The sequence below is a fragment of the Oryzias latipes genome, chromosome 11 (assembly GCF_053564925.1).
Source record: "Oryzias latipes strain Hd-rR chromosome 11, Olatipes_Hd-rR_3.1".
Classification (NCBI taxonomy): Eukaryota; Metazoa; Chordata; class Actinopteri; order Beloniformes; family Adrianichthyidae; genus Oryzias; species Oryzias latipes.
In genome coordinates, this window is record NC_136247.1 from 26530688 (window position 1) to 26554769 (window position 24082).

The following is a 24082-nucleotide window of genomic DNA, read 5'->3' on the forward strand; positions in this document are numbered from 1 at the left end:
AAGTTCCCACTTACTAATGTGAAACTTTGGGTCGTATCTCTTTGCCCTGTGAATGTCTTTACACCAATTCTGAAGGGAGTTACCAAAGCGCTTGAAACCTCTCTGGTGTTTTCAGTTCTGCGAGATTCCAGCGCTCTGGACCTGAAGGTTAAAAAGCAGCGCTGTCGTAATAAACTTGTTTCAAATCCATTTGAAACTTCTTTTTTTTTTTTACTTTGCAAGAAGCAGCTTTGTAAGAATTGGTGACCTTTGGGCAACAATGGGAGTCTCTGCACAACAGCGTCACCCAAGTTTCATTCAGAAATCATACACTAAACATGCAAACCCACCTAAATTTTAACCCGATTCATTGGAAGTCCACGAAATATTTGTGAAGCACAAATTCTTTGTAACTCCACAACGTAATGATTGGTAATCTGCAGATTTTCTCTCATGTTTGTAAAAAATAAAATTCAAAGGTAGCAAAAAGTACTTAGATTTTTCCTTTTTTTTTTACTTAAAATGTATTCCTGTCTATTGTCAACCAGATTTTAACCAATACGGAGCTGCTTGAGGAGTGGGCACACATGGTAAAGTTCAGATTACAGATCATTAAAAAAAGATGCATACATGGAAGGATTTTGGATCAAAAAGGAGAAAAACTGAAACTGTGAACTGAGTTCAAAGAAATACAAATCAGCTGAATCTGCAAAGTATTTTACGTTGAAGGAGACTCACTTCCCGTTATCAAATGTCAAGATAACGTTTAAGCTCTTGTCTGGTATTCTTTTTGCAAACACTTAATGTGGGTGAATGAGGCTACAATTCATCAATGAAATGAAACTTTTAAACTTTTATTATCTTAAGATGTAAAAAAGTATTTGGTAAAGAGGAAAAGAGCAATTAATATTTATATATATATATATATATATATATATATATATATATATATATATAGTAAATAATTAAACTTACTTTTACCGGTAATTCATCTTTTTGGAGGTTTGATTTGGAAAAAAAACCCATAAACATTTGCAAAAAAAGGCAATTTTAAAATAAAAGGTTTACATTTAAAAGAACATTGTCCTGCATAAATTAGGATTAAGAGTTTTACTTTTAGTGTTTTAAATGTATTGTGGGATTTAAAAGAAGAAGAAAAAAAATCAAGGACTGAGTGAGACTTGATGGCAAGAAGGGGGATAAAGATGAGGTGAATGTAGTTCACAGTCATAAACTTTATTATAAACTTTGATCAAACTAAATTGTGCTCAGTTACTATGTACAAAAATACTAACACTATAGCTTGGACATTTTATTTTGACTATCATTAGTTTAAAAGAAAAAAAAATGATGCAACAATAACTTTGAAACAGTTATCAAAGGAGCCTCTGGTAAAAGCTTTTGTCACTTAGTCTTTTCTCTTGTCAATATTATCATTTCTGCATGTTATATATTGGGATTTAGGATCTTTATTTATGCGAGTTCCATATTTTTAAGACACCTTATCTCCATCTTTATTCCCCCTCGATACTTGAAGTGCACTCTGGAGGCAAGATCAATAAGAGATCGGGGCCTCGGGGAGGATTCGATTCATCTCGTGGAGAGGTCGGGGCGTCCATTTTCATACGTGAACAGAAAGACCGCTGCTCGAACACAGAGACAGATTTATCCATCTGCAGCCAGAAAATGCTCATGCACTAATGCTCGCAGCAGGCACTGATAGACTTTGATAGATGTCACCAATGCTCGTTGGTGATGGGGTATCTGTAGAAATAGATATGATGACATACAGAAGAGGTGACTGGGAACAAATAGATCAAAAAGCCAAATGTCTTCTTCCAGGCAGAGGGCTGTTTGGAAATGCTCTTTCCAGGTGGGGGGACCCATGTATGAAGGTATGTCACTATTATTATACGTTGAGGTTCCATCAAAATGTGATCACATTTTATACAGAAGTGCTGTAGCATGAATAAATGGTTTCTTTTCTAACTATTTTTTTGTAGAGTTTTCCAATTTTTTTTCCTTACATGAAGGAATGCACAATTTTTTTTCAACAGTCAAAATGTCAAATGACATGGTTGGTGCAGGCGGCGAGAAGGTGTAACGCCAATGACAACAATGGCAGGTGGAACATCTGGGGCTCCAACATATTCTCATTTAGATCACTTTAGGATTCTGCTCCTCACTTGCAAAGGTGTCAATAATTCAACACCTCCATGCCATCCTGTTCTCCTTCACTCACACACACCTTTACAAATAATGAGATATTCTTCTGCCCTTTATCCATCTGGCCTCCTTTCCTCTTCGGAATTTGAATTATTGTACTCAACACACCCAAAGCTTTGAACCTAAAAACTCCTGTACTGGAGACCTTTTTTCCAAGACCATTTAACAGAACTACTTCTTTTAAGGGTACTGCAAGTATTCTTCCTAAATGGGAGGCAGTTTACTTAAAATGTACTTTTTATTTTCCACCTATAAGTTGTAATCATGAAATGTTCCAGTTTAGTTCAAAGATGTATTCAGTTAGTAAATGTCCCACAGTACATTTACATTCTGTACAGCATACTTGCTATACTTATACTCAAGTGTACTCAAAATAAACTTAAAGCTACTACTTTTTGCTAAGGTCAAATGTATATTTAGGTAGATATTAGAATGTTCACTCTGTCATATTTGTGATAGCTTAACAAAATATGCAGAATACTTTGAGTAGTATTACAAGTATGTGCTGTGCATGATTTTTTTTTTTAGCTACAATACACTTAGCGAAAAGTAGTCAGTTTCAAGTGTACTACAGTATATGTGTTAAAAGTGAGACAGTATACTTCAACTTCCTTAATAAAGTATAATTTTATTTATATACTTTTTACTGTATTGTATGAAAAGTAAATTTAAAATGTTCCTTTTTTAATTCAGAAGTATCCAATTAGCATACCTAGTATACTATATGTACATGGTCTATAATTGTAGTATACTTAATAAATTTAATTTAAATGTACTACTTTTTTACTAAGGGTAATATTGTAACATGAAGAGACTTTTAAGTCCAAAACCAACTAGTAAGTCAAGTCTATCAAATACTTTTATACCTGCATGGAACTTATGTTGGCTTCAAGCACAAAACTGGTAAACTGGTAGCATGATTTTTTTGTTTTTTCTATCTGGTCCTTGTCAACAGCTGAGCAAGCATATCAGAGCTGAAGGCCTCTCATGTTGGACAGATTTTACTGTTACAATAGGGGTTTATGGATCTTTAGACAAACAGAGGGTTGTGGAGGTGAACAGGGGTTCCATTACATTTTATGCTCATTTGAATATGCATTTACTTGATTCCATACAAATGCATAAATATTCAGGCTTGTCTGAGATTATCATTCAATATCCAATAACAGTTCTTAGAAAATGAAGGAGGCTACATGCTGAGGTGATGTAGGAACTTCAAGATCAAACTGTTAAGAACCACAAAGAAAAGTTTCTGTGTGTCGGTGTGTGGCACTAAACTTTGGAACAGTTTAAGTAATGAGCTCAAAAAAGTTCAAATATTCAAATATTTAAGAAAATCTATGAAGAAACTCTTATTTCAGGATATGAAGATAAGAGGATTTAAGGATCAACAGGTGTTTGAATAATTCCAAATATACGTGTGAACTTGATTGTGGTGAAATAATCAAAGCTCTTTTAATTACAACCACTGAGTGTTACATTTTAATGTGCAATAATGATTACTCAAATGTTTAAATTACAACCAATAAGCTATTGATTTTGTTTACTTGATCTGCAATGTGTAGCAATAGTTACTGGTTTAATGTGATCATGTGTTCTAATGATAATCAATTATTATTACATATTGGTACCGTTACTGTTTACTGAAATCATGAATGAATGTTTTCTGAAGATCAATCATTTCTAGGCACTGGATTTTGTTATTTCAAGAGAATCTATCTGATCAGAACCGGATTTAAAACTCTGTAAAACTATCAAATGAATGAACTCAGTAGGGGTGGGATTATATAAGCTTGCTTCTTCCCACTCCTTTTCAAGCAATAAATCAAACTCTACTTATACTTCAGTTAATGATCACTGTATTTAATTAAGCAAATGTGATTTAAGTGACGTTTTTGTTTTGTTTTCTGTCTTTTTAATCTATGCATTTCATCATTTCTGTAATGAGTTTGATAAATATGTGTAAATTCTTGCTTTGACTACAATGCTTGAAATAAATCAATAAAAAAAAAAAAATAAAGATTTATTTCTGTGCTGGAATGTTTATGAAACAGACACCTGCTCATTGCAGACTAGACTTGTATCCTTGAGTGGCAAATTGCATATTTTGTAATTCAAAACAGGTAAGAGTAACTCAAGGGTTTTTGGAAAATATGCAGATGCTTCACAATAAAGAATTTAAAACTGACCTGTCGTTTTAAAGACCAAACCATACAGTAGCTTCTGTTTATAAAAAATAAAATATTTCCTACAATTTTCAGTGTTTAAGCCTTTAACACCAGAGCTTCAGCTCCAGTGTTTACATTCTCCATTCATAAATACATATGGTTAAGAAGATTAAAAAAAATAACACATGGTTTTAAAGGAAATACAGAAATACAGATTAGGTTTTTAACATGTCCCAACAGTGTAGAGCAAGAAAGGAAAATCACTGCCTTGTCATTTTTCTGCCTTCCCTGTGATGTGGAGAAAACGATTGCATGTTTACTGTCAGGCCTCGATGTTCAATGCCATCTCTGTGCTTTAAGGTATCACAGGAGCTTTTTTCATCAAACATTTTCTTCTAGGCTTGCATTGGAAGAAAAAAAAACTAAGACAGATATGATGTAATGTGAGCTGCATGCTGCACAAAAGTAGCACTTTGAGTCAACTTGTCCTGTTTGTACTAGAAGCATAGCCTTCACCCTGAAATTGATGATGGGAAATTGTTAAAAGAAGATAGTTGGCCTAATTTGTAATCTCAATAGAACTTTGGACTTTTAGAAAACCGATTTTGTTTTCCGTCCCTGTTTTATTTTTTCATATTAAGCATGGAGCTGCTAAGGTGTCTCCATGAGCCAAAAGAAAGAAACGATCAAGTTCCAGAATCGCACAGAGAACAAATATCATTCTATCTGTAATCGTACCATGAAACACATTCACTGATGGAAAAGGTTTGACCCTTTTTTTATTTTTTTGTTTACCACCTGGGTAGAAAGAACCGAAAAGGAAAAGAATAAAAAATGACGGAGGCTCCACAATGTTTATCTCCATCTTCCATTTCCATCTACAGGTAATAGCATCCTCAGATTTTAGAAGGCTTTTTAGAGCAGCAATTGATTGTGGTAACTAATAGAATCAAGATGGATTTGGCCCAGTTTGAAGGTGGACCCATTCCAAGTCAAACTCTTTAGGGCGGTGTGTTTAATGGCCACTGAAAACAGTCTGTGCGCTTCATGGGAATGTCCCCATTTCAAGCTGATTTAATTATTCTGCAGAGGTTCAGTGTATTATCAGTCTGTGTAGACGAGTTCCCAGGTTCCAGGTGAGGGTTCAGGCAGCCCAAGAAAAACATGCACTCACCGGCCACTTCACGCCTGTCCAACTGCCCGGTAACACAGATTTCTAATCAGCCAATCACATGGCAGCAAACCAAAACGATCTATGGCAGTTCAAACTGAAAGAAAGGGGATGTAAGTTACTTTGAATGTGGCATGGTTGTTGTTGTTTTTTAAAGTCAGCCACCATGTCCTTATTATTTTTAATAGTATGCTATTATTCATATACATGCTCTTTATTTGATGCATTTTCAGTTTAGATTGTTGTAATAAGTTAAACATCTCTTTCCTGTGTTTTATTATATACACTCAATGGCTAAAAAAAAAGAAATTGTGCATTTCTAAGATACATGCCTACCCCTAATGCTGGTACAAAAATGGTTTTAAAATTAGTCTTAGTCTACAAAAAGTACAATAATATTACTGCTTCAACGTATCTCATTTCCAGTTGTCCCTCGGGATGTTCTAGAAAAACACAGAATAGACAAAATCTACAAAGTAGTTATTTTCATTTTTTAAAATAGAATTTAAAAGGCTGTAAATCTCCTCACCACATACTTTATTCATTTTTCTTAAAAATAGCTTAAAAAATGCACACTTCTGTCTTGTTTAAAGTCTCAAAGTTCAAATGTTTTATAGATAAATGAGCCCTTTATTATAGAATAAAACAAAAACATCTGCTCCCCACTGAAGATTTCTGTAAAACTGGTAAGGTGAACATACTCTGTACCTGATACATGGCACAAAGGTGATTGATTGACATTGGTCTACACCCAGTCAGGATGCAGAACCTAATGCACCCTTTAAAAAAAAGCATTTAGACTGCAAGGGGTGAACCCCATTATGGCAGGGGACGACTGTTCACTCAATTTTTTAATATTTTGATTTTTGTGGAGACTTCTGAACTTCAAAACAAACACTTCTTATTCATGAGAATCCTGTAAATATATGAGGCCCGCTGTACACCTGCAGTTCCATTACAAAGCCGTGAAACGTGGAGTCCTCGGCGATCAAACAATCTGGTCCTGTGGGGACTCGCAACACGCCGCTCTCCCACATTCTTCAAGAGGAAATTCACATCACGTACTCACTCACTTTTAGTCCATCGCTGAACCTTAAACACACAGAAATATTTGCTCATATGCACACACAGACACACGCACACGCCGGATTCCACATACCGCAGTAGGCTGTATTGATTCACTCTTCCCACACAGAAACATAACTCGAGAGCTTTGTACAACCATCACGTAAAAAATAAAGAAATAAATAAATAATGTAAAAAAATTAAATCAAAGACTATGCAAGCAAGGACCCATGATGACGCTCTTTGACGCTCTTTACCTTCCTCCCTACGTCTCTTCACCACCACCTTGATTTGGTGCAAGAAACTTAAAAGATTTCTAAAAGACTTTAAAAGAGGATTAAGATAAAGAAAGTGGAAAGAGGATGAACTTTAATGCTTTTAAGTTTGAAGACAAAAAAAGAAGCTTGTACCTGAAATAAAAAGGTACAATTTCAACCAAGGATATTGCAGTAAGTGACAAAAACCTATTCACTTGAAAAAAATGTATTGCAGTTTTAATCTGTTTTCGATGCAGATTGGTAAATTAAGTAAGCATTATGAACCCCTTTCTTCTTTTTCTTTGTTATGATAAAAAATGGATCCCATGAAGCCATATGATTTTTGGCTCAATTATAGTCCTTTTATTTACACTCAGTTTCAGCAAACTCTCCAGTAAGATGATTAACAGAAAGGCACATCTTTGGACATCCAGTCATTGTTGTTATGGAAACAGTGCAAAAAAAAAAATCAACAAATCTTTTAAAGACCAACTTTTAGGATAATCACATGGTTTGTTCTTCTATTTTATGTTTTAATGCTCTTAATAAACAAAACACCTTTAGAGAGACAATAAAACAGCCATGACACACTTGACCAGATGAATCTTAAAAAGCTGTTTTGGTTAAAGGCCAAGTTATTAAAGTTTGCAGTTCCAACAGGTTGCCACTGTTGGTACAGCACTGGATCTATGATATTTTTGTTTGCAGGTTCCTGATGAGCATCAGCACCTTTGTAAAAGCATGTCATTTTCCACTCCCACCAGCGGCAGAGACTTGCAGACGAAAGTCAACATGGGCACGGAGAAATGTTGATCAAGTATTCCAAGCTTGACTAAGACCAGGAGTAATAATAAGTGGTAAAAAAATGCCTGCACCTCAAATTGCTGCACTTGCAGTTGCAAATCCTTGAATTTACATTCAGGAGAGGTTTAAAAACAACTGTAGAAAATGTTGTTGTTTTTTTATCTAAAGATGGCCAAGAATGAAGGATGAAGAACAGAAGTTAATCAGTTGGATGTTCTGGGTAAATATTATTTTTGTCTGGAATACTTTCTGATTAGAAGTTAAAAAACACTCAAGCAAATGCTGCCAAATTTAGAGAACCTTTTAAACCATTACAAAGCTGATAAATGTAAAAGGTTTTGATAACAGGATGCATTGTGGGACAAAAAAACTCATCCGTACCTTGTTTTTAGGCCAAAACTGGATTGTAGTATTTTGACATCATTTAGATTCCCTATTAAAATCAAAGCATGATGGGAAATACTTGTATAAATTAACATGTTATGACTTTTGATTAAATGGATTAAAATGAAAATTTTGGAATAAACCATTTTTGTGAAATCCTAAATGTGTTACTTTTAGGTTAGAAAAAAAAACTTAACATGAATGAAAATAATTACATGCATGCATTCTCTTTTGGATTATACATTACCTGGAGTAAAGAAACGTTAAAAGGTGACCAGAATAACCTTTAATTCTGAACTTTTTAATAGAAAAACTCATGGATGTCAGTCCCTAATTATTAGGTATTCACATGGCTGCAGCTAAATTCAACCATAGCATGTGGGTGAGGCTAAGATAGCCTGCTAGGCACATTTTTCAAAAGAGCTAGACTATGTGGACTGTCGCTTTCAATTTTCTTTAAGATTTGAAGTCAGTACCCCCCCACACACCCCCACCCCCCAAAAAAGAGAAAACATTCAGTGAGCAGCAGTAATTTATGTGAAAATTGCCCTTGCTCCAACTAGAGGTTAAAGGAGAACAGACTACTAAAAATGCAACTCTTTAGACATTTTTTTAACAATAGAAGATCATTTATCAATGCTCATCATATTTCAGCCTAAAGCAGACAGAAAAATATTCCATGTGCCTCTTTTAAAAGCTGAGAATAAGACAGAATGCAGCTTTTAAAGTGATCAAAAATCCCACTGGCAGTGATCAAGATGCAATTTGGCTGAACCACACCAGCTCCAACTCAAGCCGCCTTATTCAGTCAATGTTGTCCAAACAGAGAAGGCACAATGTGTCGCCATAATTACTTTCTGCTCCCCTTCTTCAGACAAGCATCCGGTTGGTGCAACTGATTCAGCAAGTATCAATGGAATCCTCTCTCATTTTCTAATCAAAAACTACAAACAAAATCCAGTTGGTAGCAAACATTACTGCAGTCATTTGAGATTGTCTAAAAAAAAGATTAAGACAGAACAAAATTGAATCAAAGTACCTTAGATAGCTCTTTAATGTTTTATAGGGCAAGAAACATTTTAGGAAGTTTAAAAAATAGACAGTTACTGACATAATGCAAATGAAACTTATGTTTGTTATTTGTTTATTTATAGTGTCAGTGGCCCACCTCGTGATTTGGTCTTCTAATGAGTAATTATGTGAGATCTTCTTGCAATGTACTTTGGTACATAAAAGCTTTTCTCTTTTACAATCATAATAATAATCTTGAAATGTACACAGGTGTGTCAATCAGAACCTTAAGAAACGAGCAGGAGGGCTGCTGAAGGAAGCAGGCAAACGTAAAGAACAAGACTCTGAGGTACTCACAGAATGAAGATAATACCAGGCGCCTGTGTTAGAGGATTTCCTTGTATAATGGAGGCCACTTTAATCTTGGTGAAGTCCAGGATGAAGCATATGATCCACAAGGAGAAGAGCTGAAAAAAAGCTCCTGGGAAGGAGGAGGAGGAGCCGTAAAAGCGGGGAAGTGAAGTTTTGGAAGGAGCCTCTGGGAATCCAAGACGAAGTAAAGTCTGTCCTCCAAATGAAAAAGAAAAAAATTCCCCTTGTCTATCACTTCCTTTGAATAACTTTCATCTCAGACTTGATGTGTGGATCTTGAAAACTATGGGGGAACATTGATAGGAAAAGTTCATCCTGGGATGTGGAGTCTCCAGGGGGCAACAAAATGGGGATTAAATTAGCAAAGTAGTAAATAAATCTCTTCAGGAAAACGAACCTGAAAATGTTAACTTTTGCCTTTCACCTGTTTTCTGCTTTAACAAAGATCCTCTTCACGCACTGCAGAAGGAGAGCTCACAGCAGGAGAAGAGACAAACTTAATCAGAGATGGACAGAGATAATGATGTGTGTCGGCGGCACCTGCTCAGCCTCCTTACTCTGTGTCTGCCTCCTTTACAAGCTAACTGTGAGATTAAGGCATATAATCAAATTCTTCTAATTGGCCTTGATTGTGGTGACCAGCTGAGAGTTTCTCCTCTCGTGCTCTCTGCGATCCCCTGCCCGGCTCGGCAGCAGGAATGACAATGAGTCCTGGGTGGCTTTAGTGCCTGTCAGTCACGAATCTGGGCTCCAACAAAGAAAACTACCTGCTGACACACAGGTAGTCATTATCTTAGCATGTTGCTGCCTTGATCCGGCCATATTCTCCACTGCAATCCGTCCCCGCTGCTCCACCTTTCTGTCGATTACTCAGAATAAGTGACAGGTTCCATTTTAACGCCTCCCCTTCTTGCTGTTGTTTTGTTCTCGGTGCCTTTATGTTTGCATCTAATCACTTGTGCTTTTTCCCGTGTCTAATCCCCATCCAGATCTGCTGTAGCTAATTGGTTTCAGGTGTCTGTGAAAGCGGTGGAAAGGGGGTGCGAAGGGAGATTTCACGCCACCGTCACCTTTAATTAAAAAGATGATTACTCAGAATACAAAAATTAAAGATGAAAATGGGACACGCAGAGCCCAGTAATAACCTGGTGGCACTTTAAAACTCCTCACTCAGCTCATCAAGCATGAGTTTGTTCATGCCACTGCTCTGGTAATTAGGAATGCCTGGTTTTGGATGGAAAAGTTTCTCAGAGGTTTCCTTGGGTTACTGTTGAGGTACGGTAGGATGACACACGTCACCCCAATTCAACCAACATCCTGAAGAGCGTGGACCAAAACGCCTTATATTCCTTTTCAGATTGAAGAGTTATTGTTTGTTTTTAAATTAGATTACATCCAGGTATCGAGTGAGGTGTCAATCCTTGTTTTTCTAATCAAAAATTCACACAAAGTCTGGAGAAAAGAAAAAATCAGTGCAAGTCAAATGCCCTAAAGGGCCGAGACACTCCTGAATTCTTCTTTCAAGCTTTCAGGTCTTTCCAGTTCACCAGGTGGAACTTCTGGCTCTTATTAGGTCTCTTATGTTGCCGGAGGGCTTTTTCGTGGACGCAAGCCAAAAGGCCTGTGGCGATCTACGCAACAATGCCGATCAATACCACACAGAGGAGGATCCCCAAAACATCTGCAAAGATAGAGAGGAAAAATAATAACTCTAAGTTTTCAGGAATTACAAATGTATGACAGATGCAAACAATTAGCACAATTATTTATTCTCCTGGCAGATTTTAGACATGCCTCATTTGCTCCAAATATGTTAAAAAAAGGAAGAAAGCTTTTTTTTCCCTTCAAAAATCCCTCTAGGGAGACACCTGTGTCTAATCCGATCAAGAAACACCTTGCTGGCAAAATAAAGTCACTTTTAGACTAAATATTCCCAGGCTGTGAATAATTTAGGGCATATTTTGTTCAGAAGACATTGCTTTAATTCTAACAAAATGATTCAACATGATTTTACACATTTATTCCAGTCAAACCCTCTTTTAATGGATAAACACACCACTTTTGTGAACAGGTTTTATTTTGTTTTTAAATGCACATCATATAAAGCTTTTTAAAGAACACATAAGCCAAATAAACTAAAAGGCTTTTATTTAAAAAAATAAAAAAGAAGTCGGAAATCTTCCCACTTTGATGTCTATAAACAACCAAGACATCCACATAAAAGAAAAGGGATTAGAAGTGCAGAAAAAACTTTTGATGAAAATGTCAATATGGCAGCAGCGTGAGTGTGGTGGGGTTAAAAAAAAAAGGCAACACAGACTGAAATAAAAATTCCAAGAAGGTAACAAAAGTCTTAGGAGGAGCGGGAAGAGATTACAACAGTTTTTGGGTGGAAAAGACCAAAGTGAAACGGCTCTTTGTTGATCACTCAGAATGTAATGTGAAAAACTACTGCAAAAAAGAGTAAAGGAGGAAGTATTTTAAGGCAAATGGGGCTGAATGTTGAACTTGCAGGAATTCGAAAGCCTGAATGAAAATAAACCATTGTGCCTTATTTAAGCTAATCATTGATCCCCATTTTGAAGTAATGTGGGTATTAAACCTCTCTATGGTCAAGTCTATAACCCGTCAAAATTCAATAAATATGACATTTTTCCAAAAATTGAACTGAAAAACCAAACTAAAGCACAGAATCCTTATAAAACCCATAAAAACACAGAACAGTACAGTGTACAAAATAATAATTACTCAAAATTTCTCCATGTTGTGTATAATGATTCATACTTACTTGTTAATTAGTTGTTTGTTCGTGTCTTGTGACACTACCTTAATGCCATCTTTATTATGTTTAGATTTTTATTCCCAGTGTGTTTTATGCCGTGGTCCCCCAATCCAGTCAAGTATGTTCGTTAGCCAGTTAGATTTACCACTAATTAGTTGCAATGCTTACAAATATCCTTCATTTAACTGCACATGCTGGTAGTTTCTGCCAATACTTCAGTGTACAGATGCATGACATAAAAATACCTCTTCATTTAAACATTTTTGCAGATGTTTTCATGTAAAGCCACTTACAATGGAGGTACAAAAGCCAAAACTGAGAAAAAATCAATCCGTTTTAAGATAAGCCGTGTCCAAAAAAAAAGGTCGTTTTTTTCTGTTTTTTATAATCAGGTGCACTACAGTTACATGAAGAGCATTCATAAAGCAAAAATAGTTATAGCACTTGTGTTGTAGCCAGATAAGACCTGATAAGACCTGCATAGCCATGTGTAGGCATGTCAGTTTAGGTTTAATCCAAAAAGGCGAGTTTATCTTCGGACTTTCAATGATCCATTTCTTCTCCTGTCATCCAGACGTTTGATGTGAAAGTTCTCCCGTTAGTTCAATTATTTCAGATGACCCTGCAACCATTAGATCATTTAGGTTCCCGACTAGTGAAGCCTTTTATCCTGTAGTTTGCTTTAATTACTTAACTTTTCAACATTTTAAAATTAGTTAGTGGCGTGCGTCTGAAAGACACCCGTAAAACAGTTTCAGACAGCCCGTCCTTTCTTGTTGTGCCATGTAGCACGTTCTTTTAAATGGTTAAACTGTAGGATGTTGAAGGACCCAAATGTAGACTTTGAATGACAAAAACGAAAAATGGGTAGATGAATTTATAAGCATAAAAAGCAGAAGTGGATCAATGTGTTGAACAAAGAAAACAATAGATTTATCGAGGGTAATTACCAAACAGGAAGCAGCTGTTGTTAAAAGGATAAATGCCATATACTGACATGGTGCCTCTGTCAATTACCTTCCTCCTCCCCCGTTCCTGCTCTGCCCTGGACACGACCAGCTGGGTTCACTTACCTCATCTTCATCCCCGCCTACTTAAGGAGATCCAGGACCTGTTTTTGACGCCAGTCCGTTGTTCCTTCCTCGGTGCTTACGTCTGGCCAACTCACGTTGTGTGCCTTGTCTAAATCCAAGCTTCGTTAACGTTTCCTCTCTTCTCCACCCTCAGGAACTGTCCGCTTCACGGGGGAACCTCAGGTCGCAGTCCACCGCTCACGTTCTCCCCCTTGGATTCTGCCGAAGTCACGCTCTCTGGACCTTCCTGCCGCAAACCTCCAGTCAGCCGCCACGCCACGTCAAGACTCCTAACTACTCACCCTCTGTGAATTAAACCATCTTAAACTTACCTCACGACTCCTAGTGTCCTTCTGGGTTCCAGCGTTTGGGTCTGTCAGAAATCCCGCGAGATCATGACATATACTATGATACTACTTACTGGTTGTTGATGGGTAGTAGCTGGAAAATATCCACAATTTCTATATTTTGTAACCTTATCTGGTGTTCTTGAAAAACTTAGCAGTAGCGTATCAATGTCTTAGTTGTTTAACAAAAAGGACGAACAAATGTATGATTGTCTAGATTTAATTTAGTTCCCTTGAGCAAGATTTAACATTCGTAAAACTGTAGCAAATACAAGGCGATAAAATAGCAAAATGATTACATTTTTAAAAATAATAACTTTGAATAACTGAGGGAAACCATATATTGTTGTTATTACAGATTTTTGAACGTTTTAATCCACAGAAATTGTGCAACACACAAGGAATAAAGTTTTTTTATTGTTTCCAGTGGGTAAAATAGCTCAATGTCAAGAGGAACTAAAAAAAACCTTGCAAAATCCTCATCTCAAATGAGAAGAAATCCTTTAATGAAAGTACTTTTAAATCCTTTTTGTGTGGCATTTGCTTGTTGCTCCAGTGCCAGAAGATACAGCATGTTCTCCATGTGTTCTTAACAGTTATCCATTAAACATATGTGCCAAATGAACCTGTTCTTTGATTATGTTGGGGTTAATCTAGCAAGTAATAAATGGTTTCATAATTTCTCTTTATGGCCCTGCGATGTGCAGACATCAGCGTGTCTCAGACGTGCTTTGTCTCGCTCCAGCCTCTTGTGCCAAGGATGTATGGATTCTATGTAGGGGATGCATTGTTAGAGTGTGACATGAATTTCAAGGTAATTACTCTCCGGTGTGGTAATAACTACAGCTCTGTATTTACAAAAAAAAAAAAAAAAAATCCCTCTGAAAAAAGTTAAATTGACTCTTTAAGCTTTATTCCATCCATCAATCTACAAGAGCCAAGCAGCTCCTGTTGGGAAAAGGTGGGGAGAACCCTGAACAGGTCGCCAGTCGGTTTGTTTCACATTGAACATTTTTGCCACTTCTTTTTTTCCCTGTAAACTGATGTTTAAAATGAATTTATTCATCATGAAACTGAGTTTTTTCTTTTTTTTGTGAAAAGGAGGTTATAATTTTAGGCAAAATTACATTTTAGTGAATAAGAACAAAAGCATGGTAGCAGTTACAGTACATAAACTTGGGTTTAAAGACCCTTTCTAATGAATATGGGGTTTTTGGTGTGTTTTTTTTATGTGTTCTTGTTGCATTTTTCCAATGATGGAGGTCACATATCAAGAAAATTACATTTCTGGGTATTTCTTTATTCAAGTCATGGTGAATCCGGAGCAAATGCAACAATGTCATTTAAAAAATAAAACAGAAACTTTGTTCTGGAAAACGTTCATTCATCTTCTAAGCCGTTTTGTCCCTTTCGGAGTCACGGGGCTGCTGGAGCCTATCCCAGCCACTTGTTGGCAAAGGCAGAGGACATCCTGGACAGGTCGCCAATCTGTCGCAGACGACACAGGCTTTTTGATTTTGGCTAGAAAAAAAGACGACTGGGTACGCTTTGAAAATAGATCAAAAATGATGGGAGTGGAACTTTAACCAGAAAAAATAAAGCTTTTGACTAACAGTTTGGAGAGCCTAAAAAAGGTCCCACTTATGAATCATGTCTTGCTGGTAATCACTGCTCTTTTTCAGTGTGCAGTAAATTCAGATTGGTATCATCAAACCCTGACCTCCCGTTGGGTCCTATTTAAGTTTTATTGCTTTGTCCTGCTGCTCGACTCTTATCATCTGAGACGTGAACCATCTGTGACAGAAAACCGTTACTCTCCCGACTACCAGACCCTCACTGTGTCTGATTTGCTACACTTTGTGCACCACAGTCAAATTTCGTTCTAGTCTAATTCATTTTTTTGGCAACGCGCAGACCCACAGATACACAATGAGCAGCTTTTCCTAGCAGCAGAATTCCTCTGAACTAGTGTTTTCTCCTTTTGTGTGCCCACAGACTTGATTGTTTTGATGCACTGGATCAGGAAACAAGCACATCAACAGGGACAGCCGCTATTTAATCCCCTAATGACAAACGCTTTGATCACAACACAGGTCTAACGGGGGACTCTTGGCTGTTTAGCTGTTGTTGTTGATAATGAAGTAAATAACTCCTTCACTCACAGATAAATATGCCTCTAACATGCCATGATGTCTGATAATAAAGTCAAAGCTTATAGGCAATAGTGCTCTGAAAGATGGCAACCGATTAAAGTGATTTTTTTGCAGCTTTTCTTTTGAATATGTGTTTTGTCCTTTGTAAGATCAGCAATACTTTATTCCATTTAGTTAAGGCGGGTTTCTGCTGTGTTTTTGAAATCCCCGTACTGCCTCTAGGTATTTCCAAGACATCCATCCAGCAAAAGAACATGAGAAGATGGTCTCCAATTAAAATCTAACATTTTGTCTTTCTCTGTAGCACGAATCATCTCTCCCTCTTTCTTAAAGTCCTGCCCACACACACTTTAATTGCAACATAAAAGTGGAAGGCCTGACATCTTCCTCTATGTTGGACATAAACTGGGAGGGCTTGTTCGTGCTCTCAGATAAAAGCCCCATCCATCGCATGAATGGCTTTTCAAACGCTGGTGATTGAGTTTCTAACTGATGTCATCGGCCATGTAAGACAGGAGGAATGCACTTTCTGGCACGGGACTAGGATGGGCGAGAGCTGATCTATGACTGCTGGCATCATGCAAGTAAATAAGACATTTAAAAAGAGATGTAGCTGTTCTACAGCGACATGCGAGGACTCTTGCGAGCTAAACCTGTAGGTTTATCACTTACAGTGGCCAGGACCCGCCATCGCAGCAACAAAAAAAAAAAACAACGCAAACAAAAAAGAATGGCTACAAATAAAAAGAAACTTCACTGGGTTAGGATACTGAGAACCAAACAATGTCGAAACAACTAACGGCTAAATATTTCCGGCAGCTTATTACTGTGGTTGTTTTTGTCATTAATAATCATGCTAACAATAATCTAAAGTGTGGGTAACAACAGTGATTTGGATAAATATGAAGTTGGCTTTTATATTTGAAGCTTTTTTATGCAGCAGCATCAACGTTTCTTTTTATTTGTAGCATTTATTATATTTAAAAAATCTCCTTTTGTTGTTTGCAGAGTTGCTTCTTTTGCTGCGATGGCGGGTCTCGGCCACCGTACTCATTTGATGCACTGCACCATTCTCATCTACGACACTGATGTCTTTTTACAATTTCTTAATCATATTTCTTAAAAAAAGTTTCTTCCTTGTGTCTTTGCTATTTTTCTTTCTGTGCTTCTTTTGCTTTTCTAAAGATCTCTCTGTTTTGTTTTGATCAATTATTTTACTGTAGCTTTTTTTAGACTTTGTGTCAGTTTTTGATCATCATCATGTTCTTAGTGGGTTTCAATAAGTTTGATTTTTAGTTTTTGGTTGTTTATTTTGTGTGTATTTTTCTTTGTGCCTTCCTGTTTTGTTTCCTTGTAATTGTAACTTTATTAGTACCGGAGTTAATGACTTGTGGAGCAGTTTAATGGAGCCGCATGTAATTATTGAGTACTCATAACTGAATGATTCCCACAAATATCTCCGAGTCCTTTTAACAGTAGTTATTATCCACCATAGAGACCTGAATTAGAGAGTTATTAGAGGCATCCTAATTCTGAATCACTGACTATGAAGCACTTCCTCATTCGTTATTCATTAACTCTTCTGAGTTCATGCAAAATTATGTATACCTTAAAGATAACCTTTATCCATGCATGCGTATGCATGCACTCTGTAATAGTGCCATTTGATATGAGGACACCTCAAGTTGAGTGACATTTATCTACGTCAGCAAATTCTAACTTTTCTACAGCAAAAATACTTTATTCATACTTTAATACTTGAACAATAATCTTACTCTGTGAAAAAAGTCTGTTTAACGGAATGGAAATTTCCAGGACACAAGATTTTTAGAATTGTGGATTCACTCTACTGTACAATATTACATAAATAAATCCACTAAATAGATAGTAATGAAGGAGAAGAGTACCAGTAAAACCAAACGAAGGTGGAACATTTCTTAGCATTCATACCCATTCTGAGTCTGTGGGATTAAAGCTGCCTAAGCGCTTACCTGAAAAGCTCACCTGGACCAAACAAGCAAACTCGCTCATAGACAAATAGATTCTGGTGTGGTTTACTTCCTTAGGAAAGCACATAACGTTTCCAAGCTCAAAAAGGCAGAAATAAATCAAAAGGATAAAATGACAATGTCATGAAGAAGCAGAAAGGGAAATAATGAGCAAAAGACACAAAAGTAGAATTACTTTTAGGGCAAACATAATAATCTTCATACAAGAATTAATTAAAAGCAATATTTTACCAAGCTTGCTGGAAAATGCAATCAGTTGAGGGTCATTTGACTGAAAAAGTCTAATGATTGATTCAGTAGAAGACAGAAGTCTACACTTGACAGCAGCTCATAGAAATGACCAATCACAACATTTTCAGTATGAGCTCTAAATTACCTAGAAAAGAGTTTTTTGTTTTTTTTTTCCTTGAAAAAAAAAGTATAATTTTAATCAAAAGTATTGATTGAGGTAAAAGCTAGCGTTAGCAGGCTCAGCTAAACCTTTCTGTAGCAAAGGAAGGAGAAAAAGGCCAAACCTTCTTTTCTGTCTGTACAGATTTAGTATTGGTTCACTCAAGGGGCATTTGGGTGTGAAGGAAGGTTACAGACGTGTGTGAATCTGTGTTTGTGAGTTGAAGCGAACTCCCATTGGAGCAGTATGAAACAGACTGAATATTTTCCTCTTTGCTTGCCTGCAGTCTAGGACTGAATACATACGCATAAATGCATAAAATAACACAGACTTGCTCCTTCAGGTATGTGTACGTAGACGTATAAAAAAAAAAACAGCAGACTATATTTTTCTTTTTCTAAAGGCTGGAATTGAACACACACACACACTTGCTGCCTCTTGTCACCGGTGACGCTCATCCAGAATAAAAGTCAGCTCCATCAACTGTCACCCGCAGTGACAACAGCAGGATAACGCTCCTCAGAATGAAGCATACATACATTAAACCTTGGAAACACTCACCCCAGCCGCTGTCTGATTGTTTTTCCACCCACCATAACAACATTTGACTGCTCTGATTCCCATAATAGCATATATGATCTCATCAGTTTATTACACCAGCACAGACCCTGCCACAATTAAACTCTCCAAAGAAAAAACAAATGTTGATTCTAAAGGACCTACTGGATAATTCAGCTGTGGCTAAATACAAACCACAGAAAGATTTTGTTTTTTGTTTTTTTCAGCAATAAGTCAGTTCAAAAGAATTTGGTTACAGTTGTATATTACCCAGAAAAACACCAGCTTTTAAAAAGGGGAATATTCTTCTTCACAATGCAGTTGAGGTGCTAAAAGCCACCCCAGAGTGTTTCTTAAGGAGTGCCCTTGGCGGCAGTTAAGAACAACTAACCAGACATAATTACAGCAAATAAAGCTCCCAGGGGCGTCCCGCAGTGCCACAGCTTTCATGCTGCTCTTGCAAACAAAAATGTTGAGGTTTGTACAAATCCATGGTATGAAGAAGAGAACACAAAAACAGTTAGACAGACATTTCATTTATTGATGAGATAAGCTTCGGTCATTGCTTGTAATGGTGATAAAGTACAAAACAAGGAGAAATTCTTCCTAAGATTCTAAAAGTGAAACCAGATTGGCTTTTCGTCTTTGACAGTTTAAAAAAATTAAATAAAACCGTGTAACAAACTTTTGACCCAATCAGGGTACACCACCTTCACCCAACAGTAGTTGGGATAGGCTCCAGCAGTCCCGTGACCTTGAAAGTGATGGATGGACGGACGGACGGACGGACGGATGGATGGATGGATGGATGTGTCTTTGTTCATCAAAACAGCATGAACAGCATGTTTTGGGGGTAGGATGCAGTGAGCCCTGTGACTCATAGTCGGACTTTGCAAGCGTTAATAAAAAACAAAAATTCCTTTCTCCATCCATTGAACACTGTTGTGCTTAAGGAACAGGGCACAACTGTCTTTGACCAACAAGTTTGTAACAATGTTGTCTTTATTTAGTTTAAATAAGTAAAAACATCCCATGTTGACTCTGAAAAGAACAAACAACGCCTCAAACACACCTAGAATTACCTCTTCAGAGTTGGGACCAACAGACTGAATCACAGACCTATACCCCCAGGCAGTGATGCAGCTAAACAAGCACTTCGTTCCCCCTTTTACACTAATAAGCTACAACTATAAACTGTATAATGGACTCCATACTGCCACAATTATTTCACAGCACCAGACGGAACCATAGGGGGCACTTTTCCCTGAACTTCTAGCACTGACATGGGCTTTGAACGAACTGTGTGTTGAATTTATATTTTTGAAAGGTTGCCATGGCGTCAGTTTTCAGGCTGAAGCATCATTGCTTTAATCTTTTTAGACAAAATCAGAAGCCTCATCTACGCATCAATGTGTTTATTTCTGTTTTCCTGCATCTGTTTTGCCTCACAGCTCATTTTTCTATTCATTACTATTTTCCTATTCTATTCATTTACCCCCCCCCCCCCCCCCCCCCTGCATTAACAGACCAATGACCCCACAAACAATGAATACTTGTTAAAAATAACTTCCAAAGGAAACTTAAGGCTTGGCTCTGCTGTATAAACCCACTTATGTGCAAGAAGAACATGCAAACTCCACACAGAAAGTAGGATAAAACTGTCATAATTGACACACAAATCACATTTCAGGATCCAGCGCACCACAAAATGCTGTAGTAATAATAGTGAAAATAATGAAAATAGTATCAAGACTCAGATTTTGTAAGGTTAATGGGCCCATATCATGCAAAATCAACTTTTGGAGCTTTTAGGTGTATTATGGTGTCATTCATCACAAAAAAAACACCCCCAAAACGGCATTTTGATCCATTCACGCATCCCTGATCATTCTTCTACTGATCTCCAAGCCCCAGCCCCTCCCAATCCATAACATGTAAGGCGTGTCCTTACATGTTCCAGGAAGAGTCTGTGCCGCCAGCACCACCCCGAGGCTAACACACACACACACATCACCACTTTCTCCACGAAGCTAGTGATGAGCGGCTAATTGCTTTCATCTTATGTGCACATCCATCTTTGAAAAAGTTCGGATGTTGTTTGTTTTCGTGGGAGAAAGGAAGACACGCTGTCGAGGCCGGCTCTAGGTTGACGTCATGAAATGACACCCACGTGGAAGGAAAGGCGGAGCCTCAGAGATCGAGTCGTCTTACTTCCAGGTAAGAAATTAACTGCCAAAATAATTCTTCTTTTTTTTTATTGTTCTTTAGTGTGCTAAAAGTAATATATTAAACTACACAATACATCAAATACATTTTAAAAGGTAAAAATAAAAGCTTTAGATAAGAGCTGTTGGTCTATTTTTAACAATGCTGGAACCTAAAACTACATTTTCTGTTTTTATTGTCTTTTCAAATGAATACTTTTTCTCTAAAGTTTTACATATATTTCTTTTTTTCTGGATAGTTTTAAGCTCTGGCTTTATAAATTCTCAATCTTTGCTGCACTTTCTCCTTTCACATTCAGAAACTTTTTTGAGGTCACACAACATTTTCAAGCATTTATGTTCAGAGAACTGACAGATAACCTTGAAATTCTGCTCTCAGAAGCTACAAGTTGAACATTTAGACTAAGTATTTTGCAGAAAAGTTTTAAAAAAATCACTGGACTCAGACTTCACAAGACAGACAAGATAAAAGCTAAATCAAGATATGAGAAAAATCCTTGACAGTTCAGCTCCTGTATCCTCCATAACCAAACAATTAAACAATTTTCCAGTAAAATTGAACCAGATGGGATGTTTTTTTTTAGAATGGTAGCTATTTTCGTCTAATGAATAATTCATCCCAGCCTCTGTGTTCGTGGATTTGTGAGTGAGCATATGAGAGATCGGGTTCACAGCCTGATCTTCGGTTGTCAACTAATATGTAGCCGGCAGCGGTAACAGCTAAATGTTTATTTAGCGTGCGTGCACCCAATCAGCCGCAGCATCGAAACCATCTGCTTCCTAACCTGGATTTCCCTCTTGACATGAACTGGAGAGCATAGTTGGAACTTCTAGGACTTTTAAGGCAGACCTATAAGTTGCACTGCAGGATCTGGTGAGTCACATATCATCCTGAGGATTCTAAATCAGGATGTGAATTGAGAGTCCAGTGGGTTTTTTCTTGTGTTTCCCATCAGTTGTATTGCATCTGTAGAAGGCTGCCACCACAGAGCTGTTGTAACGAGGAGGTGTTCCTGTTGCAACAATGTCCAGGTGACACATGTCAAAATAATATCTACCTTGATGCAAGGACTCAGGTTTTTCCAGCAGGACATTCCACAGGAATGAAGAACAAGGATCTACATCTATTCTTGGACCTAGATGCATGTGTCCTTTGTGACACAGACGCCCAGATTTTTTGGCTTTTTTAGTAGGAGTCTTGCATTTGAAGAGAAAAATGATGGGTTAAGCATGTTGGCAGTTGTTAAGATGGTTGTGCACCTGTGCACATGTGTTTGTGTGCAGGTTAGAGAGGATGAAGACGCAGCTGAATGATGGATGAAGAGACGGGTGGAGGGATTATCAGGGATCAACCCCGACTGTTGATTTTATGTCAAGCCCACTGCCTCTCAGCTTCAGGGACCCGAGAACCGATGAGGACCCATGACTTCCAGGTTTTTCTGTGCGTAGAGATACGTGCAAGCATTTCTCCTGATAGTGCAGATGAATGATGGTTGCAGAAAAAGGGGAATGATGAAGATGTGAGCTGCAGGGATGGGAAAAAAAAGGACAAGAAATGATGAAACCGAATGACTAGAAATAAAGGGCGGGAAAGGTCTGACGGATGGTTTGTCCCAAAACGGAGCTTAAAAATGGTCGATGTGAGAAGTTTGACTAATGACTAAAAAGGAGCACATAATGACCCTGACTGTGAAAAAGCAGAGAGAAGTAAAAAAAAAAAAAAAAATGGGGGGAAAAAAGCAACTGGCTGAAAAGAGTATCCCCCCACTCAATATCAGCCACCACCCCCACACCATCACACCAAGCAGAAACACATTTTACACACACTCACCTATTTGCTTTTTCTTTCTGCAGGGAGCTGGAAAATGAGTTTGCCAGTTGTAGTAACAGCCCCGTTACGGAAAAGTCTGCTGCAGGCTTAAGAGAAGTGAGATGCAAAAAGGGGAGCAGAGCACGAACGCAGCAGCAGTCACTGTACCAAGCCAGCAGAGAGCCCCGGCACAGACGTCTGCACCAGAGGAGGACGAGGAGAGCCAAAAAAGAAGGTGCAACAGTCACCAGCAAGAAACTCTTCCAGGTTTAAAAAAAAACCTCCGCTTTATTCCACATCAGGACCCTAAGCTGTTGATATGTGAACACGCACACGCCGGCACGCTCCCAAACTCAGCGCTGTCGCAATGACACCCTGAGCTGCAAGGCTCATCACACAGACTGTGCAAGAAGAGGAATGAACACACGGACCTCAGGCACTTCCACCCCCATCCATGCTCTTTTGCTCGTATCTCCTAATGCTGTTTGTCCGCTGTATCCAGCTGATCAGTCAGCCTGGCGCAGAAGGAGAGCCTCTTTTTTGTTAGCTTTACCTTCAGTACCGGCTTGTTATCTCTACACTGTGCAGCTCAAAAGTCTTTCCTCCCTGTGTCCTTCAGTGTCGGACTGCCTGGCTGCTGCTTCACAGCGCAGAGAAGCTGGACTGCATTCAATGCCCTCTTCCTCTACCCCCCTCCCCCTCATCCAGCCCCCTCCTACCTCCCTCCCTCTCTGCTGTTGAATGTCTGTCTCGATGCCTCATCGGCTCACTTCCCTCTACTACCCGCTTGTAGTAACTTAGACCACTTTACGCATGAAGATGTGGGTTGATTTGCTTAGCTGATTCAATAGACCGAATAGAAAGGGTCTCTACACTCCAACATATTGTAAATCCGGGTTTAGTTAAGCATAAGTCTTTATATTGAATAGTGGCTAGTGCAGAAAGCACCAACATTTGTAGAATTTGATGCATGTATGCATGTATTTGATGCATTTTTTTTTAAGGTGGACAGGGAAAGTCGTGTTACATGACATATTATCTTCCAGGCATTGTGTTGGTTTACAGACCTTTGCAACTGCTTCTATGTCCATACATTAGTGGTATCTTAACCTCAAAAAATCTGATGGGCATATAAAAGGAAAGCGTTTTCCCGAGAACTTTGCAGAGAAAGTGGGTGTGTGTTATCCTGAGGGCGGTGTTTCCAGTGTAGATTCTTTCTGGAAGGGGCTGTTCCCTCACGCTCATATGAATAAATGTGATTGGGAAGGGCTGGTGCTCAGAGACTAGGTTTTTAGAG

General features: G+C 37.9%; 1 protein-coding gene across 2 annotated transcripts in view; it reads right to left on the reverse strand.

Annotated features, from left to right (window-relative positions):
* The window catches only part of LOC101155942 (glutamate receptor ionotropic, kainate 5), a 250192-nt gene extending 226716 nt beyond the window's left edge, over positions 1-23476 (reverse strand). For both annotated transcript variants that reach the window (XM_023960345.2, XM_023960344.2), the window contains exons 1-2: positions 22807-23476; positions 9423-11118 (exon numbers count right to left, since the gene is read on the reverse strand). The gene's annotated coding sequence lies outside the window, so the exon portion shown is untranslated. The remainder of the gene's footprint in view (positions 1-9422; positions 11119-22806) is intronic.
* Positions 23477-24082: the final 606 nt, after the last annotated feature.